Here is a 24,686-nt window from a genome sequence, read left to right on the forward strand (position 1 = left end):
GATGCAGGCACAAAGGAATTGGCATAAAAGTGACGTATGTCAGAAAAGTTACAAGAAGGCGAGAATGCTTTTCTCTTTGTTGACTTTCAATTAATAAGAGAACAGGATGTTTTGGTTAAAAGTATAATGTGAGCCGAGTAATTTACATAGGAACTAAAACTGTTTTAACACAGACGTGTATTTTTATAATTTCATTTGTCAAAAATGTATAAAATGTAAGAACATTCTTTTTGGGGGAAGAAATTCTTAATTTGGTTTCTATAATCGACATGTTTTGGAGAAAGCAATAGTCAGTTACTGTGTTTATCCTCTTGGCAGTTTCTTCGATGACACGCAAAGAACACGACATTTCCTGTGCAAGCGTTTCGCAACCAGTGGTCCACAAACTCTAACTCGTATTACGACAGACCAAATGTTTGCTGTTTTGGAAGCAACAGTTTATTCAGGACGTTAGTTCATTTTTGCACGTTTGTCTCTCTGGGTACGTCAGTTCCGTTTATTTTTAATTCAGTTATAGGCGTATACTGACCTGACAACTTAAATTATTTCGTGTGCACTCGTGCATAAATTTTAATTCGCGTGTGTTCAGTGCGCGTGATCCTGACATATTTTCGATTTTAATATCACATAAAAGAGTCAATTTCTATATTGCAAAATAAACATGTTTTGTCGTCCTAGTAGGAACGATTAGATTTGCAGACTATTATTTCTGCTGTACAATTTGAGGAAAGTAGAGAACTCATATTACGCCGTTCTACTGTTCGGTTAATCAGAAACTTGGATCCACTGCAGTGGGCGTAACCTTTGTAGAACTGTTCTTCCTCTCGCACATTGCCAGTCGTATGAGTCATAATAAAGCAATAGTATAACGTTTCGGAAGCTGTATTCTGCTCCCGTCTTCAGGTAAGAAAGGGGAGAAGACAGAAACCCTTCCTGTTGGGTCACCCGCCTGAGGTAGCCTGGGACCACCTGGACAAGGTCCAGAGGACCCTACAGACAGGGTTTCTGTCCTCTTGTCATTCTTCACCTGAAGACAAAGCGGCTACATTTTTACGTCAGCGGCGGTTCAGCCCGGCAAGTGCTGTGCTGCATTACCGACAAGTGTCACGTTTTCCTCGAAGCAGACAGCGCGCTCTCTCTGCCGCTGAAGAACGGCAGGCCGGGATAATTACAGGCGGGCCATCGGCACCGCGTCACTCACTTGTGATACAAAGAAGCCTTCTGCTTCACACGCTCGCAATGGTTTACAGTTAATTTTCCTCACCAGGGGCGGGGCTCACCCCGCCTCATTAAGTGTTTTAATTAAATGCGGCCCGTGTAAAACGTTTTTACATAGAAGTAATTTATATTGAGATTTTCCAATTAGTGTTGGCCATAACAAAGTTATTTTCTGTATCGCACTACAAAGAGAATTCACCAATCCATAACGAGCAGTTTGTACACCTTACAATGTAAATCTCTCAGTTAATAACACCCCCCCCCCTGCCAACCCGACCGGAGCCCGGAAAAGGAGTCAAAATCCATAGTAGCTATTGTGTTAGACTGCCCGCGAATTTATATATGACAACAAGACCTCAAAGGACTTTCAGAGACCAACTTAATTTGAATGGGGGCCGTAATAATACCGTCACTCACCTCTTTCTCTTTTCTCCTATTATGTGTTTTGTAATGACGTTTACTGACGCCACCTCCGCCCGCACAAACGCCAGTATTGAACCTGCCCATGAGAAATAAAGAATGCACAGCTATCATCATCGCCGTCGTCATAATCATGCATACATCATCCAAACGACAGGTACAACTCACACACACACATAAACACAAAGGCTTTCACTGTAATTAAATTAAATTAAAGAGAGAAAGAGAGAGAGAGAGAAAGCATTTAATTAAACATACTCACAGGGTGACGTCGAAACAGGATGGCACAGTAAACAATACACAAAGTCACGCGCGATTTATGGTTGCACGCAGGTGACACTGAGATTAATTCGAGTTGCGGCAGAGAAACGACACGAGAGGGACAAACTGGCTCAAGAAGGTTGACTGGAAACCGGAGCGACGAGGATTTCGCTCCGACAGACGAGCGGAGAACCGCGAGCTGCGAAGTGCTGAGGGCGCGATTAATGTTCCGAATGGCTTCAGATGAAAACGTCCGGTTCCCCGGAGAGATCTTCCTGTCTTTATGCAGCAATGGTCAAGGCAAGACAAAACAAAGGAACTTTCTGGATATTATTCGTCTGCACGCTCAGCCCACCTGACTCTTCTTACCTCTTCAGTACAAGTTACGCAACCCCTCGGCCCTTTGTCTTCAATCGCCCTCAACTTGCGATCCTCCTAAAAGTGAGGAAGAAACAAAGAAAATTCTAGTTTTGTGGGTTTCTTAAGCTTTGCGTTTTAACTGGGACACGCACAGGTTGCTTTATGGAATTTTTCTTGTCCCAGTCTGTATACGCTCCCGTGTTGCCTCATGGACTGCATTTCGTAACGCACTTCAGTGTTCCTAGATTAAATGCTGAAATAGTTACAAAACATTGCCCTTTGTTAAAAGCTTCTGTTAATTAATAAACTTTATATAAACAACTGAAAAACGAATAGCGTTTATGCACAGTGCGTTTCGGAAGCCAAAGCACAATATTTATATCTCGCAACTAAAAAAGAAAGAGAATTTCTGAATCCCGTGTACCTAAAAAAAAGAAGAATAAGAAGAAATACTCGTCCTGTAAGAATGTGACATTAGTGGCATTAAAGGTGATATGAGGTTTATGTACAAAGCCAGGAGCTGCGACAAGAAGACGCTGACACATACAAGGAGAATCAGGAGGACGACGCATGTCTCTGTAAAAGACTGCTCGAAGACGCCGATTAATCTCGACATGTTTGTCCGTCCTCAGGTAACAACGCCCAACTATGGACAGAACATGGTGTGATCGGCCTGCTGTTATGAACTGTCGGATATTTCATGTGCTTCATGTGAATAAGACTGTTTCGGCTGCGTCATTTTATAAAGATCAGAGTTCGAAAGGAAACGTCAAAGATAAACGGACGAGGACAAACATGGAAGAGTGTAAGAAAGGCGGTGAAATGTAAAACGCAATTAAGACACGAGAGAAACAAGTTCGCCTATCAATGCACCCCCCCCCCCGGAGGGGGGGAGGTTAGAATACCCTCTCCTGTTCTCTAGGATAATTAGCTGTTCGGTCCTTTTAAGACGTGGGGTAGTTCTGGGCTAATATCCTACTGGAAAGGATCGGGAGATCCCCAGCGTATCCTGCAATCTGTTTCCCGTCACTTACATCGCCGGAGTTTTGTCTTTCGAAAGCCGGCACCTACAGACGGTTCCGAAACGGAACTTAATCGCAGGCAGCGGCCGCCGCTTTCAGACGCAGCCAACAACGAATAGCAGTCCTTCCGGTGCTGCGATCTGTCGGAAGGATATCAAAAACAAATAATTGCGTTTATCTCACGGAATGATACATTTTCTGGTGGATAATTTCTTTGCGATGGGCTTACAGGCTCCAACGACGTTGTATCTATCGCATGCAACATCAAAATCGAAATCAAGTAGGATCTGATGTACGAAGATGGCTGTCTCCTAGGTTGAAGAGCCGTGAAGTCCGGTAGAAGTTTACCGACGGTTTAGGGGTACTTGCTGCCTCCATCATCAGGGCTATCGCCCTGCAACCCACAAGACAGCCATCTTCAAACTGCAATGCACATTTACACGACAAACTACCACAATCAGAGTGATCGATATTTTCGAATACTTCTTGCGAGAAAGAATTTCGGAAACCTACTCTCTTTCTCTCTCTGCAGCAGTGGAAGAAAATTAAAAATTATGGACATGTAGTAATGCCACTGACATGACGTTCATACCACGTTTAATGAAAAGTCTGTTAATGATTCAGAAGTTATTAGTGACGGGTGTGGCTGTAGACACACGAACATGATATAAAATGAGGAAAGTAGATTAATAAAAGCAAGACGATTCGTAGAGATAAAATTACATAAACAGAGTATTGCAGTTTCTATTAGCTGTGGGGCTGATGAAAGAAAGTCACAACAGGATTATTGAAGTTCGTGAGACATGTTTATAAGTAAACGTCATCGGACAAAATACAGCGAAATTAAGACGCAAGAAACAGTCTCAGTGCTTATTAAAATACCTCTACATGTTTCGACCTTAATAGGTCATATTCATGTAGCTCTCTTTACGTTTCGAACACTTAATAACAACAGCCTGAAGATGATCTGTTAAGGCCGAAACATGTAGAGGTATTTTAATAAGCACTGAGACTGTAGTCGTAAACCTTGCTGTGTAGACGGACTGTGAACCGAAAGATTATTAGAACTTCTTTTCGTTGGGTGAACGAATATCAGCTGGCAGGATACGACGTCTAGTTTCATGACTCACTTGCTGACATGACGCCCAGCTGACCGACGCAGACACCGAAACTACCAGATACTTTATTCTCTTTTGATTTATATTCGTATGCTTTTTGATTCTGCATCTGTTCAGCCGAAATATTTCCACGGCTACGAGGGACAGGTAAGACTGTTTCAAAATTTATTACGTCATCACTCGTAAAATCCCTCAGTGAAAGTGTCCGACTGTTTCGTTCTATAATGCTCAAACATCGATTTGGTTTCCCACGTCGCAACGCCGTCTGGGGAGATATTCTCCATAGGAGCCTAATTCGGCGTTCCTCCTTTATGACGAGCGACACTTTCTTTAAACTGAGGCGTGCTACGGCCGATTTAACAAGTTCTTCGTCCCACTCTGAGCGTTTGCTTTGTGTACAGAATACTTCCGACACGTGACCTATGGGGCGAGCGGTAACCAGGTAATTGTTTCCCTCACTAAAAGTCTGGATGACGAATTCGATTGTACTTCTCCGTGCATGACTTGCGTTCTGTGCTGAGGCAGTTAAATCGACGAAGTTAACGATCAACGCTCGCCGTCATCTTGCGGCAACTTCTCCGACACGATCGTAATGCAGGAAGTCTAAACAATGTTCCGAAGGCGGAGCGACAGCCGACATGAGACCGCAGCACGAGGTTCTGTTTGTGTTATCTCTGCTTAGTTATCGTCATGGCACGTCGTGAATAAAATTAACAAATTAAACTTATTTTTTAAACGTTCGGATGACGACAAAAGGAGACAGACCGAACACGATAAGTAGGCTCTCCCTGCATTCGCCCTGTGAACGCGCTTAAAGAGACAAGTTTCTTTACAGAATAATTGCATGAGCTCAGTGACATTGGAAAACTCCGCTAAACCGCTCTGTGGCCCTGTTCATATGGAACATTTTTTTTAAATTTTTTTTTCGAATTTCATGTATCTGGTGTAGCTATATATTAACTAAGTCCTGGGAGCAACAGTGGGTTAACCCACAAAGTTGGAAAATATGAAATGCTGAAAAAGTGTAACCTCAACATCGCTCACTGTTTTTATAAAGACGCAAGCCAAGCCACACTCGGCCGTCATCTTCGAATCCCTGTCTTCATGGACCTTACGAAATGAGAGTGCAACAACCACGTTTAACCTCATCTCCGTGTGTTACTCGCCTGTTGATGCACCTGACCATCAGCGGGACGAAGACTCCCGGTGCAAGTTCCGCTTCGAGCTGCTTCGGCCGAGCATGAATTGAGGAGTTGCAGATTGCCGCAAGTGCGGATCGTCGGGGCCGTGGAATCAAACCGAAATGACGTCATCTCCCGTGAATCCTTCGCGCACGTAAAGTCACGGGGTTCGTTACGAAGCTCAGACATTCTTATCGGAACAGGATCGCGCGGGAGGTGGAGGGAGACTCGGTGGCAAAGTAACAAGGCAGACACCGGGCGCACCAGGTGTGAGGACGACGGCAAGAAAGTCAAGATATACGGGGGGGGGGGGGGAGCGAGAAAAAGAAATATGTTAGCGAGTGCATGCGCTTTCTTTCTTTTGGGGGGAGGGGGGCAAAGCGAACAGCGCCACAAGGGGAGTCGGAGAGGAGAGGGGCACACAGCTCGATGTTTCGGGAGACTGGGGTGTTTTTTTTTTTTTTGGGGGGGGGGGGGTAGGGTACTTCGTAGATTGGAGACGACGTGTTTCAGAAAGCGGAAAGAGACAGAGTGATGAAAGTTTCGATCGTTCTTTCCTCCCTTCCTCGAGGGGTGAGGGGGCGGCGGCGCAGGCCTTGACGCGCGTGCACCTCGACGGTGGGGCGTGGTGTGGCCAGGAGAGGCCCGCCGAGCTGCTCACTCGCCGCAGTGAGACGTGTGGGTTACGGTGACCTGCCCGTCGCTCCAACTCGACAACAGTGCACAGATAACCTAACCTGCCGCCCGCCAGCAAAGAACAGCTGCCACGTGCGCGTGACGTCGTAAAACATTAGCAGGGTCTACGAAATATTAGCGAGTGTGCTGGTTGGTTCAGTTGCGTGCGTGAACAGAACATGAGCGAGTTCAGCCTTGTCTTGGCATCGTTTACATGACTGAAGGGTCGCAGGGGTTAATGCACAGATAACGCACGCATTCACAGCGTCGACAAGTGGGCTACTGCGCGGTGGACCTGAACGTAAGTACAGAACTCTGACAATCTGCGAGTCGGTGGGATGAAGTGTTTCATTCAGGTCCAAAAGTCTCCTCAAGATACACCTCAATCAGAAGAGCAGACAGAAAGTTGCGGATCTTCGTGTTTACAGATTTTCTGGTCAATGATCACACAACAGCTCTCTGTATTAAGAAATGGACGGAATGAAACACTTCATTTCCCAGATACTTCTTAACATACGGTAGTGACATTTGTATGAGTCGGCTTATAGACTGTGAACCAAAAAGATATGTCCTTACATGTGTGTGTGTGTGGCGAAAGGAAGCCTACACAGGTGAAACAGAACGACAGGTCTTAAAATACGTGGCAAGCGATGCGTTATGCACAAAGCGTTATCATGGCTGATCACGTGCCTCCGAACCTGAGGACTTTCAACTTGGTGTTTAAGGAAAGCTCTTAAGAGCCTGAATTTTTTGCTATCTTTTACCAAGAATCAATGTCGTCCACGCGTTTGGACCGTACTTCGTTTCCACAACTCTGTGTGTGATATAATCTAGGAGAGGCATTTGTTTCTTGTTATAACGATCCTAGACAGAGTAACCTAACCGCATTTCCGTGTCAAATTAAGGAAGAAACTATCGTTATGATATTTACGTTTTCAAATGAAAATGACTCGTCTTATTATAAAACGTATGACCCGCAAGACAACAAAATGGTTTAGAATTTTGCTAACGACCACTCTTTAAGAATTTGATCAAAATCCATTCGTAAAGCTGGAATGTCCTCCAAATCAACTCGCTCTTTCAATGACGACGTTCTGGGTCTTGGCGCCGTGTTGACTGGTCGGTGAACGCATCGTCATAATCGTCACAGCCGATACGCCCGTCTGTGCGCGTCGAAGTAATTCCTTTGAGACGCTCCGTGAAATTCTCCCATAACTGGCGGTGTTATTAAACGTGTAACTGTTATTTACAAAAAGCGAAATTCACCGACTACTCAGAGTAGGGCGAGGATGATTAAGTAGCTTAGAAGTATGTGCGTCTGGAGCTCTCCGCCACAGACCATGCCTTTTCCCTGCCCCTGAGACACAAAAACTATGACAACATCGCCACTTCCGTATTTATACTAAACTTTCACGTAGCCGACGTATCGTCGAAAGAGATGCGACAGAATGACGCTGAATTTGAAAGGGTCTCGGAAGGAGCTTTCAAGACGTATTTTACAGCAACCAATACGAAGTCCGAAGGAAAACCTCGAAAATATTAACGTTGGGCTAAGCCACTCGAACATAACCACTGGGATGACATGATTATGTAACTGGCAGAATGCGGGGAGGGGGGGGGGGGCAAAACAGATCTCTTTTCCAGATTCCACTCTACACGAGATTCCTAAATATGTAGCTGAATGGGTTTGTACATAAAATTAAACACACGACAAGGCGATTATTCAAAATGCATGACTGACATCTCTCAAGGAAGTAATCTAAATTTTTTAATGTTTTCGTCACCACAGATTAAAAAGCAGCGTTAATGTGACTACTAGTCGTCATTTAAGAACTGCCCAAAACAGGACAAATCAGAAAAGTGGCGTCCGGGCGCCTGCCTGCAGTTAAAAAACAGCGAGAGTGTGGGTTGGGGGCTTTTGTTGAAATAGCGTAAACACCATTTTAAAATGAAGCAGGAAGTCTCTCTGCTCTCCCAACTAGAACGAATATGAATATAAATTATATTTTACATGGAGCTCGAATCGAAGTTCACACAGAAGAAGACGGTTCTAACAATAATTACAGAAACTGCGTCAAATATTTTAAGACCTCATTATGCGCACTCATTGCATATTATACGCGATCTGTAAATAAGACGAAGAGAGACAAACAAGTGTCTAATGACAGAAATTTGGAAACTATAAAAATAAGGTATTCAGGCAATACTTTAACAACAACCAAAACAAGAGTATTTAGATTGGATAGGCGCGTGAGAGACTTAGACACAGATGGAAGGATAACATTAAGATGGATCTGCGATAAACAAGGTCCGAACACGTGAATTTCGTTCAACTGGCTCAATGTAGGGTCGAGTGGCGGGAATTTGTGAACACGGATTTCTTTAAAGGAGGAAACGTGCTGACTGCCCCAGTAACTCGACTTTTCACAGACATCCTCCAGCACTCAGCTAATTAGTGCACTCATTAGTTTTTAAGTAAGAAGGCGTGAACACGAATATCTGACCCTAAAATTTAATTTAACAAACGCATCTCAGTAACGGCTTCATTACTGGTTAAATGAAAACTCAAACAGCCACAATGAAGCTGTTTCGCGTGCAAGAGAGACGGTCGGACGCAGTGCAATTTCGTAAGGCTCATAAACCGACTGGCGATTACACTCGCAGCTGCGACCGCGATGCGTTAAAATGCGTCGACTGCGCGGCACACGCACGACACGCACGGTCATTCTCGGGCGAAGAGAAATTGTCCGTACGCTCACGGACTCGTCAGAAACAAAACGAAGGCTGCAAGAGGTCACGGCGAGTTTAGGCGTCCGTATCACCGAATCATTCGCATTTATATTTCCACAGTTCAGGAACTCGTGTTTTACAAGGCAATGGAAGACAGAAGTATGAATAACCTTCAAATCTTTGTTATAATAGAATGCTGCAGATGCTAAGATAAACGGATGACTAAAGCGGGAGTTACGAGTCCATAATCAACCGCGGAAATTTTCTATAACCTCAACTAGAACCTGAAGTGTAAATAAAGCCTCTAAATATCTCATATACTTTACGCATTCTAATTTTAGAACAAAAAACATTTTTACGAACTACTAAAACTTGTAAATACAGTAATAACGAGATACAAATAAAAATGGTCAATAGAAAAACCGAATTGACAGTGGACGTTAATCTGAGCAAGAAGAGTCCAGTTACACGATCGCACTGCATTTTGAGATCCACCTCTCATTCTCGCCCCAATTTAAGGCCAGGTTTCGCAAGGGGCCACCTTCTTTCTGGTTTCCGAAGCAAACATTTATGTGCGCGCCTTGTCTCCGTCGTGGGCGAGACATATGTCTCGCCCATTCCACACTCTCTGTCTGATAAGAGAAGAGATGAGTCACACGTCGAGTTACTGGAACAGAAATGAACCAACCCCAACACCAGAAAGTCCTAGTAATCTCAACATTTTTATCAAAATGAATTATACGACACGCCTTGAAATTCGTCCCGAATGTCACTCAGGATAAGATTCACACACTTTAAAGGCGGAAATTGTTGAAGTTGCTTGAAGTGGCGAAACTTGAAAAGACTTTCGACTTCGACAACTGCGAACGCAATCAACAATAGTAATAAGAATATCTGTTAAAATAATGGCGAGGGCACGGCAATACTGAGAAGTACTCACCGCAAGCGGAAGAGGCGCTCAGGATTCACATTCTGTCTGCCAATTTCCTGCCAGGTAAACCTGTAAAATACGGAAACACGTGAACACAATTAAGTGAACCGGACACGCGTTACTACTGACCAATAAGAAAAGAAGAACGAGCCTATTTAATTGATAATGTCTTATAATTAATCGACATGAAAACAAAATTACACGTAGCTCATCAAATTAAACATAAGTTGTATAAAAATTAAGTTAAATATAGCTGATGACGTAATTAACACCAGCCTCAGAAATGACGCGCACTGCAGCAGCACAATCGAAGAAGCTATTACTTGATGTCAAACTAAACCAAGACATTCAGTTACCCTGGATGCATTTATTGCAGATACCACACGACTTAGAATAATATTTTTAAGAACTGACATTTTTTTTTAGAAAATTTAATTAAATATGGTTTAAGATAATGTAAAGTCTTCGAACGTGAACCTACTTCAAGTCCAGTTATATACATATATGAAGCTCGTAATTCGTGATCTGGTTGCGGCTCGTCTTGGAAGACAGTGACAAAGCAAGAGACTTAGACGCTCCTGGGAACCCTTTTAAATTAGCGACAAGCCCTGAACGTAGTTACTTTAAGGGCTGGACTAATGCTTCTCGCCACCACACTGCACTCACGCTTTCAAACAGCAATTTCCCGCCAGCAGAGGTACACACGCGGCATCACAGCGCACGTTGTGACCTGCAGAATAACGGACCACCTCAGCAATGTTTGTGTCTAGAGAAATAATTGCACTGCGTGCGTACGCGACGCGCCCTGTTCTTGAAGAGCAAACACCGCATTAATTAGGCATTAAATTCTGCGCGCGCGCGCGCCTTTTTTTTAACGTTTCTGAGCGTGTAACTGAAACCACGGACGAGGTTACGCCTCAGACATCGGAAGTTGGGCGGCACAGCGTCCTGTTTCTTCGCCGTTTAACGATTTCTTTTCAACTGTGAAATTTTCGCATCGCCGAGCCACAAATTTTGAATCACGTCGTCACCTTTAAGTAAAACCTTTATCCTCAGTAGACCGATGAAATTCATGATAAGTCTAAGTGCGGTCTTCGGACTGAGAAACGAACCAAGGATCTCCCTAAAACGGGGGCAAACCACGATGAGCTCCGTCGATGTTCGGTCTTTCGGGGGACAGAACTAATTCACGAACGTCGATTATCCGGGGTGCACAATTTTTGTAAGATTATTATGTCAACGATTCGCTCATCCAGACCGACGCCATGCATAGATTCAAGGCCCTGAAGGTAGAGGCAGTAGAGTGCTCATCCGGAGCGCCGGTATCAACCTACGAGTCTACACGGCGTAGACTCAGAACAACATCGTCATCTTCACCGCCGCGAAAACCTCAAATCACACATATTGATTTTCTTAACGACACCATGACAAGTGCGTAAGTTACACAGTTTTGAAAGAGACCAGAAAAGAATCATGTGCGGACTGGAGTGGTCGTTGCCTACTTATCCCTCGAAAGACTGTCAGTACAGCCGATAGAAAATAAGCTCACGACACAGAGCATGTTGTAAGAGGCTACTACTACTTGATAATAATTCGTTAAATATTTACTAGACGGACGCTGTTTAAAATGAACGTTGCAGATCTTTAGTGAATATTTTATGCAATGCGACAATGTTTTTTTAAATGCCCCGTTTCTTGAAGATCTCCATGAAACGCTATTTGAGCCAATGTCAAGTACGAGGTGTCACATAAGACCGGTTCTAACGAAAAACAGATTTGCCTGACAACATTTAATGTAAATTCGATTTAAAACTTTTCAGTAATTTCAGAAATTAAAACTGTTAAACCCTCCCCATCATGCGTTCTCTTTGTGCTATGGGCTAAACGAATAAAATGCCTTTGTATTTAGTCTGCAGGCAGTGTTTACTGCTGTTTACAAACGCGATGAATCATATTCAGTGAAGACGGGCGAAGATCTGAAGATTATTAGAAAGATAATCACTGTTTATTATGGGGAGCAAATGAAACCCATAAATGTACTCTGTGGCTATCCCGTTGCAGATCGTTATCGTAAGTGGCAGACACAATTACCAGCTCCTATAAAGATCAAAACACCAAAGACATAAGAAAGCCATTCAGATAAAGGAATCAGTAACAGCAATAATCATTGCCTCCGAAAAAGTATCTATAAGGTAGCTAAGAAGTCCTTTGAGTGCTAGTAATGACAGTGGCCTAATTTCCTATCCGATGTCGAAAGGTCGCGAGAGATTGGTGACGGTCTGCGGAAGACTCACTAGGAATTAATTCACATCGAACAAAACAAAGTCAATAAAACTACACTACATCTTAATGGAAGAGAATACATTTCCTACGTACTCTTCCAAGTCCTACAAACGACTACACCGGAGGACTCAGAACCGGACCAACCAGGCGCGCGTCATTGTCTGTGTCAAGTTTGTCTTTCTCGATTTCTAAATGAAATAGGTCGCCTTTGAAAATGAGTGCCTGGCATGAACCATGGCCTGGACGTGTCAAGAAGTGTGCATCGGGCCCTAATAAAAGTCAGCTAAAACCAGTATCAAGAGTGTTTTTATTAAGCGCAAACCATATCGCGTTTGATGTTACATAATTACCCGAACAACTGAACGTCATTAAGTGTGCTATAAAAGGCTACCCTGCATCATTCTCCTGAAGACAAAGCACGCCCTCTCACTGCCATGTCACCCGTAACTGGCGTGACACAATTTATACGTATCAACTGCGAGTGTGCCGAGATACACTCCGACAGAGAAGGAAAATTCAACAGACCGCACGATTATAAGCACGCAGTGTCTGAAATCACAGAGCTACCTTGTTGCGTTTCATTAAATATTTAATACACCAGACATATTTCGTATCAAGTCTCGATTTTGTGGGAACTAATCTTACATTTTTCCCTGTCAGACTAAGCCATATTTTTATCTAATCAGTACACTTTCATTTTGGCTTCATATAAATCAGAAATTACTCCATATCTGATCAATATGAACCGAAATTAAATATACCCTAATAGTTTCATTGTGGGGTCTCAAATACCAAATTTAATCTAAATTTGTTCACAAGTTTCGGATAAGAAACTTACAGACTGCTTACTACGCGTCGTTCACACTTCGTTCAAAAAAATTCACATAAAGTTAGTAAATGTAGTCATGGCGTATCGATACTGGCACGTTCGACAGAATCTGATCTTTCACGGCGAAGGAATGCCCGACCGTTGTAGATCATCATGAAAATAACCTTATTTTTTTTTGTCAAATTTCAACCACAATTGAAATGTGTCGACAAATGTTAGTAAAATTCCCCAGAATCAAATCTGTTGCGTGCGTACAGACGGACGGACAGAAGTATTGTAATAGACGCTCATCAGGGATAAGAACGCTCCTGAAATTAAAGCAAAGCTGACGGATGTACGCATCAAAACACGACAGAGTCACTCACAAGGGCTCACTTATTAAAAGGAATCCAACCCTTTAAGGCGGGATATCTGGGCGAAATAAAAGACCGTGGCGACCTTAGAAAACCTGGCGTCTTCTGAGCTTCGCGATGCTCGGCGTCATTTCCTGATTTATCACTAAATGCATTTCGAGGCTCACCCATGATAATATGGTGTCTTCTGCCGACGTCGCGAATATAAGAGTCGAGACGCACGGCGTTGGTTTTCCAGCATTATTTACAATGGCATACCTGAAGAAAATAAGGCGTCGCGAAGAATGGCGTCGGTTTTCTTGCATGTCTATTCGCCTTCTTTGGTGCATCTGCATAAAACTGTCTTGCGGAAGAATCGCGGCGACTGGCGTCGCTACTCTGTGTCGATTTTGCAACTGTTTGTTCAATGGAAGCCCTTGTTTCACCTGTGCTAAAATTGGAACATTCTGATGGCGTCAGGACGCTTGGCGTCAGTTTTAAACATCGCTTTCGATGGTATCCACGCGTTCGACTGAGTCGTGCGTCGGAGTTCGTTCTCCAGCGTTGTGTTCAGTGGCGTCCAGATGCTCATTTGCGCAAAAATAGGGCGTCTTTCGGAAGCGGTGTGACAGTTGGCTGCGACGTCAGTTTGTTAGCATCGGTGTTATGTCACGAGGCTTGTAATGTTTTTTTTAAGTTAGTAGTTGACGTCGCGACGTTCGGTGTTCTTTTAAACGTCGTGCACAATGACATCCCGAGGCTCATCTTTGCTAAATATGGCGGCGTCGCAACGACTGGCGTCCCGACGCGACCTCGGTTAATCACATGGCGCCGATTCGTATGTGTCATGTCAAATTTTATCCAGAGGACAGCGTATTATTACAGAAAAGGGTTAATACAAACCCAAAATCTTCACGAATGTTCGAATCCAGGACACTTTTCGGATTTGTGACGATAGATCCTGTAATCTGTTATCCGAAACCAACAAGTTTTGCAGAGTCTCCGTTCTTCTGTTGCGCTCAATACTGAAGGTGCATACAACGTCCTCGTAACGACTTGAACACGGGGCAGATTTCGTGTTGTGTTGTTTCTTTCTTATGATCTCCTCCTCCAAACAAATAACTTCGTTCTAGGCGTCTTTTTCTATCACGCTCAGTGGGAATCGAACTCAGGAAACCTTTCCCAGTACTTTTGACCATTCTACTATCTCTTCCTGGTCTCAAGAAATAATCATGCCAAATTTGGAGCAAATCGGTTTTTACGTTCTCGATCTTTTGGTGAAGAAACAGCTAAATCCACAATTTCAACTTTGTATTTGCGGTTGTTAGGTGAGCGTCGACTTCAAAGGGTTAAGAAACCATGGTTTCCGAAGGAGTAAACCATGAGTTGGTTTCACCACAGTTATGCAAAGAGACAATTTACAGTGTACGCGACTTTGGGAAAACGTTCAGGAGAGAAAGCTGACTTCGCGGAGGTGGCGCCGTCGTGCTAAACAGATGACAGACGCCGCACGAGCTCAAAACATTGCGAAACATCGTCTAGATAGAACTGAAAGGCAAACAGTAATTCGTCCGCTTCTTGTCACAAGTCAGGAGCGTGAACAGGCGAGACCGCGTGCACCTTGTCGGCACACTTCCGCGCTGCTCCGCCCAAGAAGGCCTCAGAGCGGCGGCAATCGCGTTACGTCCCCATAATCGTTTCCAGCGAACGGGGTGCTCCATGCCTTGCCACCACTCACCCTCCTGACCAGTTCGCTCACTGACCCCCCACCTCTGCAGCAGATGGAACCACGACTGAAACAATCCTCAGAACCCAGTGGCGTACCGCAAACCATTCGGGGTCCTGGGACCAATCCTCCTCCACTTTACCTCTCGCGCGTCCTCGAATCCTACCGGACGATAAGTAATTAAGTCATCGCTGCACGTTTCCTGTCTCACAAGGACCGACCGACTTATCCGTGCTAGTTCATCGCGATTTTCATCCAATGAAATAATTCAAACGAGAAACGGAAAACGAAATGAAGACGTACATTTACCGCTGCATGAATTCTCTTGACTTCAGCACATGCTGAAGACGAGCGTTGAATTTCAAGCTCTGGTCTGTTTACCCCGAGGGGAAGAGCCCCCACCACTCCTGCAGGAATCCGAGGCGAAGCTCGGTGGGTCTCTGAGCGAAAAATAAAATGTCTGCGCTAGGCATGAACCCGGGCAGAAAAGCCCGCAGCCAACCACTGAACTGACTCAGCCACGTTCAAGTTAACTTGCAAGTTTATTTCGTGTCTTAACAACGAGACAATTATTCAGTAGCGCCTAATTTCCTGTGCCCTCTACATATAAAAAACAAATACTAAAAATTATTACCTGGTGTTTTCTACGTCCTCACTCTGAAAGACGGAGGAGGAGAAAGGATAAATGCGTACAAAATTTTGGCCAGAAAATTTCAAGGGAAGAGACGGATAGTGGGACCTAGGTGTACCTTGAAGGATATCAGGATATCAGTATGTACAATATTCACGTATCATCACAACTATTTTTTGTTCCAAAATCGGGAATTCGGATCGTGTCAAGTTTTGAAAAAGTCTGTCAGTCTGTCTGAATATCCATGCTACTAATGTACGCCACAGACGCAGAGGACGGACGGACAGTGAGACACGAGGAGCTCCATGACAGCTTTCCAAAGAAAGTAGAAAGCTCCTTCAGAATGTTAAGAAATGAATCTGCCGGAGTCACGCAATATGGCACAGATTTGCATATACAGGCGGGCGTATGTTAGTGAGAGCGCACGTCAGCGTCTGTCTTCTGATTCAAATGATATTCCCTTAGGGCCAGCAGCGCTGTCTGTTGGCCTTAGATTGAACATGCCCTTCGTAAAAGGGGTAAGCTAACTGGGGTTCGTATTTCGGGTGAGGCCCTCGAGACAAAACTGACAGTTTGTAGCAAACCTTAAGCAACTTTCGAAATAAAGAAAATTCTGACAAATTCCATAAAATGTTAAAAGTTAGGTCTTGTAAAATTTCACACTGGCACGATCATCGAAGTCACATTTCTTGATGAAGACGGAGAGGGGGGGGGGGGAGGCAAATTTTTGCGCATTCTATTCTACGCTCACAGGCGAGTGAGATGGGCAACTTGAGACACCAAGGAGTGAGCGGTAGGTACAAAGTGGACCTCGAAGAACAACCGGGCTCGAGCTGTCGCGTTCGGGTACGGTACAACGGCGGTATTTTGCGAACGCAGCAACGACGCTTCGGATTCCATCGCAGGCAGAGAATTTCTTGAAGAACCGAGTCTTCGCCCTGAACTTGCGTGTTACTGAGTGGTGGATGGTCAGTAAAGAATCGACGGCTGAGGGTAGATTTCGGTCCCGTCTGATACATTTTCATCGCCAGTTCAACTTACATGAGGACTGAGTAACGCTGATGCCAGGGTCTAAAAAATGGAAATTGATTCGGGGGGGGGGAGGGGGGGGGGTTGGCGGAATATCTGTCTGTCGAGTGAAGAAAGTTGGCCGCCACAGCTGTTTTCGTTAAGGCATCTCATCACTTTTAGATGCCGAAAAGCAGCCAGATGATGGATTGTTCCATCGAGTTTGCAAATTGCTGAAAGCAAATTACAAAACGGGACTCACGATAACGAGGCTAAGTTTCAGTTCGGAGAAAGATAAACTTTTTTACGACTCCATTCAGAGCCGCCACACCGAAGTGCGTCTACAACACCAAATCTATGCGGCCATGTTTGCTGATCGTATAGCTTCTTCGCCTCACTCTACCGACGTACTTCGATTGACTGATTGATCGACCGATCGATTCCCAGGTCACTTAAAGATGACGTTTCAACAACAGAACTTACAAGCGCCCAACGAGACGAAATTTCTATGTACCCGGTAAAAATATACGGATACGAAATGTGAACACGGCCTGTTTTTTTAACGTGATATCCTAGCATTTGCCTGCAGAGATTGAGGACAATCATGACGAAATTTAGACTATCCGGAAATGAGGTCATCGGGCTAGAGCTACGAGATATGATCATAGGATCATATCCGGGAGTCAGCTTTTTTTCCTACTATATATATATATATAGCAAAAACGTTGTTTTCAGGCGGTACGTATCCTCCGTGCATACGAGTTCCTCCAACAGAATTTCAACCTTCGAAAGAGCCTCCCAGAGACTTGTCGCAATTTTCGAAACCCGTAACTTTGTAAGTCTTGTTTGACACAAAGCTGTATCACCAGACAAACTGACGATCAGAGTGAAACTGTTCATCCTAATCTACTTAATTAATGTCACTAATATCCAATTAAATCTTTACATAAGTGAAACAACAAACAATGCTTTATCGGACAAACTAACTAGATGGCTTAGGGTACCCGAAGGTTCATCATCGAATTAACCAAAGCCCTCCACCGGTCCCTGTCCTAGGCCAGCAAAATCCAATCGCCACGATTTATAAGCCATGTGAATGGGCAATCTTTAATGTATGTCGATCGATCGCTGTTATTTCATAAATTAACCTTTTTTCCAATTACGTAACTTGTAGCGAACGCACGACTTTTACCTCATCTTCAGAGTATTCGTGAATTGTTCCTGCCCTACTTACAGTGGCTACCGTCAAACGCCAGAGTTAAACTTGCTATGATCCCTGACGAAGATGCAATAAAAAGTTAATGACTGACAGTTTTAAGCTATCTAATTTCATTAAGAAGCAATTAAGAGCATTAGCATAATACAAACGTAATTGAAATAAGATATATTTACAGGACTTCTCGTATGCGAGATAATAAACCGTATCTCATTTAATATGCACGTAAGCGAAACCTAACAGTTCGGTATCGAGGCAACGAACATAGGGGAAGTAGCTTGTTTGAGCTTTCCGCGTTTTCCCGAATTCTTAGACTGGCAACAAATCGGTGCCCGAACAACTCTCCGAGAACATCGTTTCGCCTTTAGGATTTTAGGTTCTCACGGCGGCGCGTATGACTGAAGACGGCTGCCTTCTGGGTTGTAGCGTCGTTTCAGAGGAGCTTGCTGCCTCCATCACCAGGGCTACAACCCAGAAGGCAGCCATCGAAATTTGGTTTGTATTGACACATTCACCTGTCAGTGTTCGTTTTCCCTGAATTATTTCTTAGACCGGCGAAAGAACTTAACATTCGAAGAAGAAAACTCTGGAAAGGAGACGTTTGTTTTGTTTGCCGATGCAAGGCATCGTGGAGAACCGTGCGCCAGATCTCTTTTCCATGTCGACGGCGGCGGCATGAGCTGGAACAACAGCCTCGGGCGGGCTCTCGGAACGCGCGCATATTACACGGCGGCCGACGTCTACTGGAGGACCCAGCGCACACCATTGTTTGTGGAACACATGAAGGCATTTGAATAACAACGACGCAACCGAAAATTATGCGAAACCGAAAAAAAAAAAAGATAAAATTAAACGAGAAACATCGGCACGCTCGTTTAACAGAATAACGCACACAAAGATGATTAATGCTTCAGAGCTCTCGGAATAAGGACAGCGCTGATGTCAGCACTGTCGGTTAACAAGGTCACATCAGCGAGCGCTATGTTCATTAACGAATTAACATTCATATTAAACTCTGCAAAACTGCACAGGCAGACGGACTGACGAGTGGGGGACGAACACATGGATTATTGCGTGAATGGACGGGTGCCGGGGGGACAAACTAACTAGTGAACCATTAAGAGTACTGAAGCAATTGAGTAAAAATCTATTAGCGGGGTTCTGTGGGCAAAAGTTCAAAGTACGTGCTTCTTGGATAAAGAATGCCCAAAATGGACACACAGTGTGAGGTAGTTAAACAGACCCATTTGCATGAAATTCATAACAAGACAAATGTTAAATTATAGGAAATCAGGAAGTTGAACTGGGATAAAATATCTACGCCGGTTCTGAGCAGATGAAGAATGAATACGTAGTGTAAGGACCACTGCCACCAGGTGCAAACCCAATCGCATTAAATAAATAATAATAATAAATTCTATTTTAAATATTCTTATAGCCTAGACTTTTCCTTCGTCAGTGGGATTTGAACGTAAGCATGTAAGGAATAATTAATTTAATATTAATTATCAATTCATGCAGAACATATATAGTTTCATATAGTACGCATGGGACAGACAAGAAATGCATATAAGGTTTTGGTCAGAAAACTTACGAAGACGAGTGACAGTATGGAAGACCTAGGAGTAGATGTAAGGATAATATTAAAGTACACCTTAAAACATTAGCGTTTGAGAACGTGGACTAGATACATCTGGTGCAGGGCTGTTGCGAACACGGTGATGAACATTCGGGTTTCAGGGAGAGAGAGCTGTAGTACTCCACTCCGTGGGGTCAGTTACATGTAACAAAGTGAACAACTATTACGTATACGCACAAAAAAATTATGCAAATGAAATGTGATAACACTACTCATATCTTGTGATCTTGACTCTTCCGTATTAAGCTAGAACAAGCTTGAAAGCAATGGATCACAGCAAAAATGGTCACTGAGCAGCCAAGTACCGACGCAAACTTCTCTGTCCGACTGTGTTACGCAATGCGTGTGGTAAATGCACTGGCTGTTGTACCCCTGAGGTTTAAATGTCCAGTCCAAACGATTAGTAGCAGCGACTATCTGAAGACCATTGTAATTTTTCAGCCCTGATGTTTCGAAATTGACTGCTGTCTCTTGCTGTAGGTTCTCTGTCATCCTGGTGGGAACGACCAGCGTCTGCATAATCGTGTGATGCAATCCCGCATACCAGGCCAGCAGCAAATCCCTCAGCGGGACGAAGGTAAGAGGATTAGCCTTTTCATGTTTCCTGGTCCGATGGAGACGGGACACGCCATGATGTATTTCTGTGTTCGACAACACTGTACTCTTCCCGTGGGTCCAGCTCCCCTTCTGGCTACACGGTTCATCTTCAACATGAAATTAAATGAAATTTCATGAAATTTTCATACTTGCCACTCGTCATTTAACTGACAACATCTCGCTGCTGGGCATTTGACGAATTTAAGAGACACGAGGGGACTGGTACGGACTGAATTCTCCAGCAAAGATTGATTCTCTGAAGGTCTGCGACGACGAGTGACGACTCACTGCAGCGCAGTGACGCTGGGCACTGTTCGTTACCTGGAGTGCATATTACTGCGTCCATTTATGCTTATTAATTTAGTGGTCAGGATCCAGCAAGCTCCGGGTTTGAGCTCTGCAAAAAGAATGCCGGAAGGTGGATGGAAGTTTAGGTTAGGTTCGTGCTTAGATTCAAAGCTATAAGAATCGCCCTAACCGGTACTCAAACTCAGGACATTTTCCGAATTTTTACCTTCCTGAAACATCATTCTGGTTTCAAGACGTAAACATCCCAAGATTGGCGCAAATCGGTCCATCCGTCCTGGCGTGTAAGCGAACACACACACACAGACAATTCCGATTTTACATGAAAGTTATAGGACGTGCTTGGTTCAGACACTAATTACCTCCGTTCATATAATTTAAATTTATTAATTTAATAACAATTCAACTGAATCGGTTTGAACCAAACACTTCAACTGCAACTCAAGGTCCTGATTGTGCTATGAGGGCGGCCAGGGAACGATAGTCTCCTACTACCATAGAAAACACATCAGTGTACTCAATGTCCAGCCAGTGTTGGGTACTGACAATTTCTCCTCCTGCCTATCGGAAGGACCTACAGGACCTCTGGACTTAATGCCAACATAAATAAATGCCAGAACGGAATGGTGTAAAAGCAGCGCGGCTTACAAGCGATTACGAAGCAAATCAACAGTGGCTGTTAGTACGTATTTATCATAATCAGAGGCATGATGGAGTTACGTGTATCAGCGAAGCATGTTGATTCATAATCAAATATTAGCAAAGCGATGACCAACGTGTCTACAACTCAGTTATTTCAACTTGTGCAATTATTCCTATCGATTATCGTCCGTGTTGCTAGAAACAGTATGGGCGGACATTTTGGCAGTAGAAACTCCGCGGTTTCCGAGATAAATAAAATCTTTGCACGATGCGCACGAAATGAACGCAATTCGTCTGCCTGTCAACATGACTCAGATCGAGAACTGCTGGACGTATTTCGATGGCATTTCGTATGGACGTTATGCCATTGGTGCCTGCCACTTTTTATATAAAGAAAGAGTCCAGTACGCCACCGAAAGCCCACGCATAATAAGATTGGTGCAGAAGACAGTAAAATGATCATGCAATTAACAAGTACGGGAGTCTGAAAGGCAACTGATAACTTTCTTTTCTTCTAGTTTGCAGATAAATAAAGAGGACTCATGGTCACTGCATTTGTTGTTCAGTCTGAAGCCCCTGAATCTATGCAATTCTCTCGGCAGTTTCCGATAAACAGCCGAATCAGCAGAAAACGTACATTCTGGCAACTTTGCTGAGAATCGCGGACGATGCTGATGGCAATGCGTGCTCCGTCTGTTTGCGTGACACGGCCTCTTTTATCTCAGCTACGTTAGGATTCGTAATCCTGAATTTGCCGTGTGTACTCCGTTACGGATCGCAACTTTTCGGGCTCGTTCAATTGTTAGATGCTGCCTATACGCGCGATACGTTTCAGGATCTCGAGGAATTAGAATTGGCAGATTTAAGAGCGCTACGTAGCTTGTGAAGTTCATTTTATAACTGAATATGCGGCAAGGTTAGGTTAGGTTCCAGCAAGTTGTTTGTTTGTTTGTTTGTTTCGCCTGCTTTAATGCGCGCACGCGGCCGGCACGAACTTAGAAATGTATTCAAAAATTTCCAGATGTTGGAAGCAACACAGGAAGTGATTTCAATTAAAATACTTAAGACTAAAAATAAAGCGAAACAAAATAATTACACACACCGTCGTCAAAAACCATTAAATTGGGCTTACTTTACTTGTTTCACAACTCAAGAGAGGCAGAGGATAATTCCTTTAAAGAACCCTCGTGTTTCGAAAGAATTCCAGTCGATAAATTGCTGCAGAAAAAATCTACTTCAGGTTTTAACAGTGACTCATCTAATATTTGTACTTTGTATTGAGGTAATTTTCAAAAGCATGCCTTTAAACCACAAAGATTTGTCGAGAACTGTGTGACCGTAAAATGTTAGATGTGCCACCCAGCTATAGGTCAGGGTACACATCACTTCAAATAAACTCGCTCGTTCGCTGGCAATTGTTTGTAAACCAAAATACGAGTCGGTTATATAATTCGTTTTTGTGCTCCGGGGAGGGGGGGGGGGTTGCTCGTTGCCTGGAGCCTGCCCCCCCTCCAGAACACGGCTCGCTACACAACACTCCGTTAATTAACTATGAAACATTCGGTTCTCTCGTACTAACAATGGACATCAGGCGCATTATTCAGAGCACTGGCTGTACGGACCAGTTCACCGTAAAATGCGTGTTTACCGTCGTCACATGTTTTTAATTTCCATGATTTCGAAAAATACAGCCGAGGCATCCCCAAGAGAGACAGTTCCTGTCTTCACGTTATCCACGTTAATTCGAGGCACTAACCTAACTGTCTCACGAACGGATTGTCGGTCTAACCGGAAACAACCGGTCGGAAGATTTTCGACGCTTGCAAATTACTCAGTTTAAGATGAAGCCCTGGAAGATGGACTGGCTGTGACAATCCCTAGATCTTAAAGTTTGTTTTTTACGAGGTTATGGAAACTACGATCATTCTATTTTATCCCTTCCGACTGATCACGATGAACAGGAACGCAGGACCTGTGAACATCCTGCATCAGCTGAAGAACTGTGCCTTGCAAAACTTTAGGGCAATTTCCTATATCCCTTTAATGTTGTCAAAATTACCAGACAAACAAGATTGTAACTAGTGCATACGACCTCCAAGGTGCGTTCGGGAGGAGGAATTGCATGGGACATGCTAACAACCATGCCTTCAGAATTAGTTTATCCTCCGTTCTGGATTTGATTCGTGCATACGGACAGACACAGACAGACAGACAGACAGCGTGCAAACGACTGAAACAAAATGGCAGCTCCTAGCATGCAAAACGTTGCGCATAATTAAGAACGAATTCGAAGTGATTCCTGATTCTCATTCCTGTGGATTCACCGATTATGTGACAGACGTCCGCGGTTATCCTCGGTTTCTTCTGATTAATGCCGGGATAGTAGTCGCTACTTGAAATAAGCTGTGGCTTCTTTAACCCCAAATATTCTCACTTCGGGGCGTGTTACTATCGTTCTCCGTCACGGCGTTAAACATCCTCAAAAGTTGATACAGCCACGCATAACAAGTAACTCGCGCGGACCGCGAATTCCGTCTGCCTGCGCTGTGCACCGCATCCATCGTCTTCTTTGTCTTCTTACCCCCAACGCAATACGCACGAACTGCTGTTGTGCGTGCTCTCAGCCCGCTCCACTCGCAAGGCGACACCATGACTCTCGTCCTGAAATTGCCGCGTCCCGTCGCCTCGCCCTCCAGATTGGAATCGTGTTTGGAGGGCGGAAATTCGAACTCCATGCAGTGCCACTCCACGTCGCATTCCTCAGGACTTAAACCAACACATCGGGCCTAATCCTGATCTTACGCCAAATAATTTACATGCATATGCACATGCACATATCCGCTTATTCAATTGTACGATTACCAGATTCGTGATACAGAGGGTTTCTTGAACAGCACACCGCGCCGTTCATCCCCTGCTACAGCACGTGACAAGCGCTGTAGGAACCTGTTCCGATCCAGAAAAATAGTAACTTTCAAACAACTTTGCCAAATTCACGTCATTCAGGAGGAGAAGCCGATCGCTAATTTGTATAGCTTCTTTATTTGTCAGGTAATCCTTGCAAATATTATTTTAAATCTGTCGACGATATACAGTCTGAGTTACTGAAACAGCGTTGTTAAATAAACGACAATGAATAAAAGTTTTTCCTTGCACAACTTTATCTTCAAAACTTCGATAGAATCGATTAAGTACTCCAATGAAATTAATGTTCGCCGCGATCGTAAAATTACATTCGTTTGATTTCAACAATATATACACCAGCAGCGATGCGAATGCGTAGAGAATTGTGCGTAATGGCGTCGTCACTGGACCCCACGAACCGCGGCGCACTCTTCTTATCGCCGAGTGCACGCGGAGTGAGCTTGGAGTTGTTACACTACAGCACAAGGTCCATACAAAATTTTCGGAAATTCCGTCCAGCCGTTCTCTACTTATTAAATGCGTACAGACGGATATCATATGTGACGTTTTCATTAGGTCTGGTTCTGTTGCCTCGTAGGTCAGAGTCCTCTTGTGGTTTGTCAGTCCACACAGTACTACGTGCCATATTATAATACA

The 24,686-nt window shown here is 44.0% G+C and overlaps 1 protein-coding gene and 1 long non-coding RNA gene across 2 annotated transcripts in view; one reads left to right on the forward strand and one right to left on the reverse strand.

The window, feature by feature from the left end:
- Positions 1–1,862: 1,862 nt before the first annotated feature.
- Positions 1,863–24,686, reverse strand: part of LOC110837873 (membralin) — a 294,281-nt gene continuing 271,457 nt past the window's right edge. The window contains exons 17-18 of the transcript XR_015537727.1: positions 9,926–9,985; positions 1,863–2,334 (exon numbers count right to left, since the gene is read on the reverse strand). The gene's annotated coding sequence lies outside the window, so the exon portion shown is untranslated. The remainder of the gene's footprint in view (positions 2,335–9,925; positions 9,986–24,686) is intronic.
- The window catches only part of LOC147872230 (uncharacterized), a 74,120-nt gene continuing 55,698 nt past the window's right edge, over positions 6,265–24,686 (forward strand). Inside the window, exons 1-2 of the long non-coding RNA XR_015537740.1 lie at positions 6,265–6,556; positions 20,061–20,157. This is a non-coding gene — a long non-coding RNA (uncharacterized LOC147872230). The remainder of the gene's footprint in view (positions 6,557–20,060; positions 20,158–24,686) is intronic.

The sequence above is a fragment of the Zootermopsis nevadensis genome, unplaced genomic scaffold (assembly GCF_977971745.1).
Source record: "Zootermopsis nevadensis isolate Lab colony 2312 unplaced genomic scaffold, Znev_1.0 Znev_ptg000029l, whole genome shotgun sequence".
NCBI classification, from domain to species: domain Eukaryota; kingdom Metazoa; phylum Arthropoda; class Insecta; order Blattodea; family Termopsidae; genus Zootermopsis; species Zootermopsis nevadensis.